This window comes from Branchiostoma belcheri, unplaced genomic scaffold (genome assembly GCF_001625305.1).
Source record: "Branchiostoma belcheri isolate BF01 breed outbred unplaced genomic scaffold, Haploidv18h27 scaffold75, whole genome shotgun sequence".
In the NCBI taxonomy this organism is placed as follows: Eukaryota; Metazoa; Chordata; class Leptocardii; order Amphioxiformes; family Branchiostomatidae; genus Branchiostoma; species Branchiostoma belcheri.
The window spans coordinates 16,790-24,686 of NW_017804409.1; positions in this window are offsets into that span (position 1 = coordinate 16,790).

Here is a 7,897-nt window from a genome sequence, read left to right on the forward strand (position 1 = left end):
GAACTGTCTGTTGACAATGAGCATTTAATTCATGGAGTTGATTTGGAACCTAACTAGTACATGTATGTTTTTTTGTTATTTTTTTTTCAAATCTAAGAAAAATGAAGCTGGGGCAGGACTCTGAGAACCAAGAAATTAAATTTGTGCGCCTTGAAGACATTAATTTTGATTCTTAAAAATTCTGAATAAACATAGCAAAACATTCGATATTGTGATAATAGTGCACAAACATCTGAGAAATTGCCCCACATATTGCATGATTGTACAATGTTGTTGTACTGTAACCTGCAATTTTGCATATGTGAAAATCAACCATTTTATTAAACAGACAGGACCATAGCATACAAACAACTAGAGTCCCACGATCTCATACCTTCGCCAAATGATGTTAATCTTTATCAAGTTTATGACAAAGTAAAGATTATTCCTCCTGATTTTGCAAATAGGATCCTCATTTGCATGAATTATATGAGTTGATCATATTATCCATAAAAGACAGCCTTATCTTAAAAAAGAAAGCCATTCTATCATTACCTCATAAATCATGCAAATGAGGTCCTTATTTGAATAAATTATGTTTAATGATGTTCACATTCACTTAACTTGCAAATACCCTAAGTATGAAATTCCAGGCAGTTACCATTATGGAATTATAACATTTTCTCATTAATTATGCAAATTAAGTGTTAATTTACATAATTAATATCTGCCTGTGTTTTTCTCGTTGTCAATTACATATGTCTCAAGCTTGAATAGTCCTATAATGTAATGCAGCTGATTTACCGAATTTCCTCATTAATTATGCAAATTACGTCCAGATTTGCATAATTGTCGCATAATTATGTCAAGCATCACTTAAGCTACTTACATAACAAAAATCATGATGATCCGTCCACCGGTTCTTGAGTTATCCTCTTATGAATATTTTCAAAGAAATGGCCCTGCAGTTCCTGAGCAAGCCGATAGGGGGCCCAAACCTATGTCACTTATTCCCCAGCACAAGACCTACCTACCATCCAAATTTCGTGACCCTAGCACGTCCAGATCACGAGATATCAAAACCGGAAGTTCAGCTGCAGTACCATAAGAAGCCGCCAGGGGGCCCAAAATCTAATCATTTCGAGGTCTCATCAAGACCTACCCACCTACCAAATATGAAGTCAATCCATTTAAGCCTTCTCAAGTTATCGTGTTTACAGACAGACAGACAGACAGACAGACAGACAGACAGACACACACACGAACGCCTACGAAAACATAACCTTCTTGGCGAAGGTAATGAGATTATTTAAATGACATATACATGTACATATACCATTACCCTGGCTCTAAGTCAGACTTGACTTTTCTATCTTTCACAAATATTGCTTTGTTTACTGTGTAACATTACAGTACCTGCAGTTGTTGATCTGCTGACTGCAGAAACACTGGGCCTGGTGACCATGTGTCCAGACTGCATGCCAGATGTGAGTGCATGTTTTAGGGTTCTGAGCTTCTCCGACAACTGGTCAAGCACAGTTTCATTCTGATGAACAGAGATACAAAAAGGGATGGTAAAACAACACAAATAACCCATCTGCTTGGAGAAAACCCTATTAGCGCACACCCACCAAAGCCAATGAAATGACAAGTCCTTCAAGATATGGATGTTTTCAAGAATATTACATTGGGCCACACCAATTTAATTTCTTGGTTAATGGATTTACACAAAAAAATAATGGAGTGGGCAGGCAAAAAAAAATAAAATAAAATAAAAACAGACCTAGGCGTCCTATTATGGCCCAAAATGGTACAATAGGAGCCATGAAGTCAACACACCAGGATGGTCCAAAATTTAAACAATGAATTTTGAACTTTTAATGCACCACTGCATTGAAAGATGGAATAACTGTAACAACTAGGAAGAAAAGGACTGTTTTCAACTGTTCAGGGCCATATATGAGCATTTTGCAGCACTGTTGATTCTGAATTTTTTTTTCTTTTTTGCAAATCAGAAAAAAATGAAGCGGGCGAATCCGTTAACCAAGGAATTAAATTGGTGTGGCCTTACCTATAAAAACTGCTACAGTGTAAAAAATGATGTGCATCAGCAATTGCTTTAGAGCACAAAAGTGATTGTACAGTTTCATCTAACTTGCATTATGTACTTTGTGTTAACTACAATTTCAACATCTTCCCTATCTTGATACATTGACTGTTACAGTACAGATAATGTAATGTACTGAAGTATGGAAACCTTATTTACCAGTGTTACAACATCTCGATCATTGAGGATGAAATGCTGAGGAAAACACCAGGAGAAAACTCCGCTGTGCTGGTTGGTCCTGTGGCCTGCAGGAGTTGAGCTATGCATGGAGTATGATATGTCAAATATGAGCATTTTTGGTTGACTCAGAACCCAGTAGTACATGTACAAGATTTGCTACCTATGTTTTTGCAAATCAGAAAAAAATGAAGCAGATAAATTCTACAACGAACAGATAAAAAAATCCTACTGCACATATCCAATATCTTTACATCCCATTCTATGTAGATTTGCTAAAAACACGTACCACAGAAAAACAAAATTAATGTACATGCAACTGGTAAATCCAACATCAAGGTGCTCACCCTATATTGTGCACTGCAGCAAGAGTCTTGGTTTGAATTTGGACCTCATAGAATACCCAGATGGTTACAAGCAGATATAGGTGACTGTGTTTCGTCATGGCAAATTTCATGTCCTTCTGGGAGATTGCTTCCCCACGAAGTTGTGAGCCAATTTTGCTGCCAAAAGGCAGCCAAATGTTTAGAGAATGTTTAAAGAATTGCCATTGGCACCGACTTTCATTTCAGTCAACCCACGTAAGTCTATGAACAAGCCAGACCAATTCAGTCTGTGCTTCTGGCTTCAGACTCAGTCCCTTTTAAGGTTAAACAGTAGAGTCAGCCCAAGGAACAAAGTTTAGAGGCAGATGAGAAGATTTTTCCACTAAGGCTGGATAGAACACAGGATAGTAGAAGAAGAGAAAGCCTTTCACCAAGGGCAGGTAACAAGAAGGTCATTCAGCACTAAGGACAGGTACAGAGAAGGTCATTCAGCACTAAGGACAGGTACAGAGAAGGCCATTCAGCACTAAGGACAGGTACAGAGAAGGTCATTCAGCACTAAGGACAGGTTATTCAGCACTAAGGACAGGTCATTCCAGAACTAAGGCCAGGTACAGAGAAGGTCATTCAGAACTAAGGACCGGTACAGAGAAGGTCATTCAGCATGAAGGACAGGTACAGTGAATGTTATTCAGCACTAAGGACAGGTACAGTGAATGTCATTCAGCACTATGGACAGGTACAGTGAATGTTATTCAGCACTAAGGACAGGTATAGAGGTCATTCAGCACTAAGGACAGGTATAGAGGTCATTCAGCACTAAGGACAGGTATAGAGGTCATTCAGCACTAAGGACAGGTACAGAGGTCATTCAGCACTAAGGACAGGTAAAAATAGGTAAAAATTCAGCACCAAGGACAGGTACCGAGAAAGTGATATAGCAGCTATAACAGGTTTGGATAGCAAGTTAGTTGGTACTTACTGGTACTTGGTATGTTCACTGCTGGTTTTGGTTTCAGGGCTGACTGCACCACTTGGCTGGAGGGATATATGAACATTTTTTACCAATCTAATCACCTGGACTCCAGGTGGGTCTGGCAATGCTTAACAGAGAAAATTTCAGAGTGCTAACAATGCTTAATAGTAAATTCAGGGTACGAGGCCTAGCAAATGTAAATTGGAAAAAAAATATCATTTTCATTCAAGTCAAGGAAACTGTTGTGGAGGCTCACACATACTCTCCAAGCAGAGGTTTGGGTTTTTTTCCCACCAAGTTTGGTTCAGGGTTTTGGTTCACCAAGTTTGGTGGGGAAAAAAATTCAGTGCAAAAGAGAAACCCTGATAAAAAGCCTAAAAACACACTAAAAATACCCCCAAAACCCAAACCTCTGCTTGGAGAGTAGCTCACACACATTTCATTCTGGTGCAGTAAAAACGGGCACATACCGAGGTTGGGAGAATCCAGTTTTTGAACACAGTGTGGTTCTCAGTTCCTGTGTCATTTAGCTCAGGAAAATGCCATGACACATTGTGGTGCTTGCTGCTACCAGCCCTCATGACAGTCAGACTGTACAGAACACAAACCACAGGATGAATACCATCTTACAGTAGCATTTCAGTAATTGCCAGTAGCATGTTAGTACTGTCAAGACAGTAACTAGCAGTAAGAGATCAGTTCCTTGCAAATTGTTTGTTGTTATCTGTACAGTACTGTACATGAAAACTCACCGATGAAATTTGAAAATACTAATTACGCTATGAATTGAAATGAAAATATCAGCACCTACTCACTCCATAGAAACAGAAAATAAGGGCAGTCAGTTTATAAGATATGACTGCTTTTAAATCATCTTCTTGATGCAAAAGTATTTGTCACCACTTTCACCCCGTAACTGAAATGCCATACAAATTGCTTTATATTTTGTTCTATTTTGCTTCATTTCACTCTATTTCATTCCATTTTGTACTTTGTGTACACCCTACAAATATAGTCTGTAAGATCAAAACGAAGACCACGCTCACCCTGCCTGGTCCATGTTGGCAGACATCTTGTTGGGAAACCCTTGCAGAGCCCAGATGATGACCAACAGAGAACAGAGTTTCATCTTTTTCAAACTCTCCATCTTGTTTGGTGGCGATCACTAGACTCTTAGTATAAACAGGAATGACAAGTGTTTCAATCAAATTTACATCAAATTGTTTGCCGTGTATTGCCCTGGTGCAACAACCTCTTTGGAATCATATACATGGGTGTGGGAGGAAACAGGTATGGAATGTCATCAATATTGAAAGGCATTATTACTTCAAAGTGTAATGTCCAAAGTGTGCATGTATTGGTCGGGGGTGGGGGTGGGTGTACAGTACAAAATTAATACAAAAAAAGGGGCGGACTACATAGAAAAATTAACCATTAATATCATGTTAAAATTACAGAATAAAAACTGAGTAGGTGTTGCCTTAATAAAGCACTTTCTGTTTTCTTGTTTTCGACCACACCTTGATCCAAATTTGTACACAGAGGCATCATGAATTACAACTAGTGTACATAATATGATTTTCAAAAGAAAACACCTCAATTACTACTGTAGCCTGCTATATTATGGACCATTTTTTCTACTTCCAGACCATGTAATCAATTATGATTATATGATGCTACCTCAGAGAATAATAAAAAATGAATAACCCACAATGTACTAGTAAAAAGATGTAAAGTACTAGCTCCTACCAATGCTACCAGGATATGGCTCGTAGAATTTCTCAAAAAAAGGGAAAAATAATTTGCTATGAGAGTCAGTCCGCAGGTGTAGTTTCCAGCAAATGAACTTTATGGTGGCTAACCTCCCCTAGAATTATCAGTTTGTTTGTTTATTGAAAACCAAAACCCATCGCAGCCTCGCGGCTGAATTGTGAGGTATTTGTACACAAGTCGCACACACGTTACAATTGCTAGTATCTTATTACATTTTGAAAAATACGTTAAATTGAAATTACATTTTACCACCAAATACCTAGCCAATTATTCTCTGTATTTGGCTAAATTTTACATTGTTTTTAAACCTGTGTACATTAGTCTATCTGGTGGACTAGTAAAGTACCCAGTGACCTAATATGCTTGAAAGATTAACTTTCATCTGAAAAATATCCAGACAATTTCCGTTTCAACCTCAAACAGAAACACCAAGCGAATCTATCACCATAACAAAGGTCTTATTTTATAAGTCTTTTAGCAAAGCAGGAAACATGACTTACCCCTACTGCACCAGAGCTGAGTCTAGTCAGGTCTTGAACGTGGGTAAATCTTGAGACGTCTGACTAAAATTTGAAGCAGCTAGACTCATCTACCCTTGAAACACGTGATTAACTGTAAAACTAGCTAATACACATGCAGGTGTGTACAAATGTCAGTCTTACACTGGGGCAGAGGAAACTAGTTTGCAGGAGGGTCTGGATGGGGGGGATCCTGACAACGCTTTATGGTAAATTCAGGTAGGCTGGTAAACTCAGTTATTCTTGTGTAAGGCTTTGGGAATTACTTCATCTACCCTTGACACATGTGATAAACTGTAAAACTTGCTAATACACATGCAAGTGTATACAAATGTCAGTCTTCCACTGGTGCAGAGGAAACTAGTTTGCAGGAGGGTCTGGATGGGGGGGATCTTGACAACGCTTTATGGTAAATTCAGGTAGGCTGGTAAATTCAGTTGCTCTTGTGTAAGGCTTTGAGAATGACTTCATTGGAATGTTCTCTTGTATCTGTGTGGTCCCTGGCAAGCCTTGTCTGCAGACCTTAGAAGCTACGTTATGACGTTGGGGCAATTTGACCTACGACTAACAATAAATAATGCTTAACAATAAAATCAGAATAACAAAATGCTACATGGAATAAAAGCGACCAATTACATTTCATAGAGAATTTCCTGACAACCCTTAATGTTGACTTGAAGTGGTGGACTACAATTAATGGTGGAATAGAATGGCTCACCATGCCTCACAAAAAAAAGGCATGCAGACCTTCTTGTACAACTCTGGGGAATACAGTGGGGTAAGGTCCTTGAGCACTAATGCTGTGGACGTCATGGGGAAAGTCCTTTAGCTTTTCAGGATAGGAGGCAGGGAATGTACTTCAGTAGGAACGTGCAGAAGGAGGGGAATGTCCATTGATGCTACAGAAAGGGGGCAGGGAAGGCAGTGAAAGATTAAGTACAGGAAAGAGGGGGAAATCCATTGATACCACAGATGGGGGCAAGGAAGGTCCTTCAGCACAAAGGACAGGGAGGAAGGTCAGCAGTAAAAACATCCTTCAGTATTAAATTCAGCACTACAGACAGGGACATTATTAATTCTGCAATAAAAACATGGTACAAGGAAACATGATATTCAGCAATAAGGACAGGAAATCTTGAAATGACTTCTGTATTGGTAGAAATCATTATGGAGCAAAATTAGGTTTGCACTGTAATTTCCAATTTCTTATGTTGGACATTATACTTCAAACTTGCTCCATAAGGACAGGGGATGTTATTTAACACTAAGTATGGTACAGAAAAGTACATCAGTATTAAGGACAGTAAATAGGGAGGGTCATTCAGCACCAAGAGAAGAAAATGTGAAAAACTGCAGGATGTTTTTGCTGCCAACCAGAATAAAAGTGCCATTGAAACCACCTTTATTTACAGTTGGCACCTACTTTGATATTAGTCCACCAAAGTCTATGAACAAGGCAGACCAATTCTGTCTTCTAAAGTCATCCCTTTCAAATAACAGAATCAGCCTGCGAAAGGATAAGTTCATGAAGAAAAACAAACAGAAAGATGAGAAGATTTTTCCACTGAGGCTGAAGAACACAGGAGTCTTTTATCTTTAACCTTGTCCCTGCTGCTTAATCCAGTAACCAATGGAGAATTAGTAAACAGATGCTTCAGTGTGTCTAACATCAATGATTGGGAGGGAGGGAAAGACCATTCAGCACCAAGGTCAGGGTACAGAGATGGTCATTTAGCACTAAGTACAAGGTACAGGGAAGGTACTTCTGCACTAAAGATAGGGTACGTAGAAGTATGAGGGGTCACTATTTAATCATCATTTTTGTCATTTTCAGCACTAAGGACTGGGGCTAGGAATGTCCTTTGAGATCAAAGAAAGGGTACATAAAAGTATTAGGGATCATTATTTCATTATCATGTTTTTTTTTCCATTTCCAAGACTACTAAGGACAGGGAGAAGGAAGGTCTTTCAGCAGTTTAAGTGTGGGACAAGGAAGTACATGTATTAGGCATCACTGTTTTAATGTCATTTTTTTTCAGAT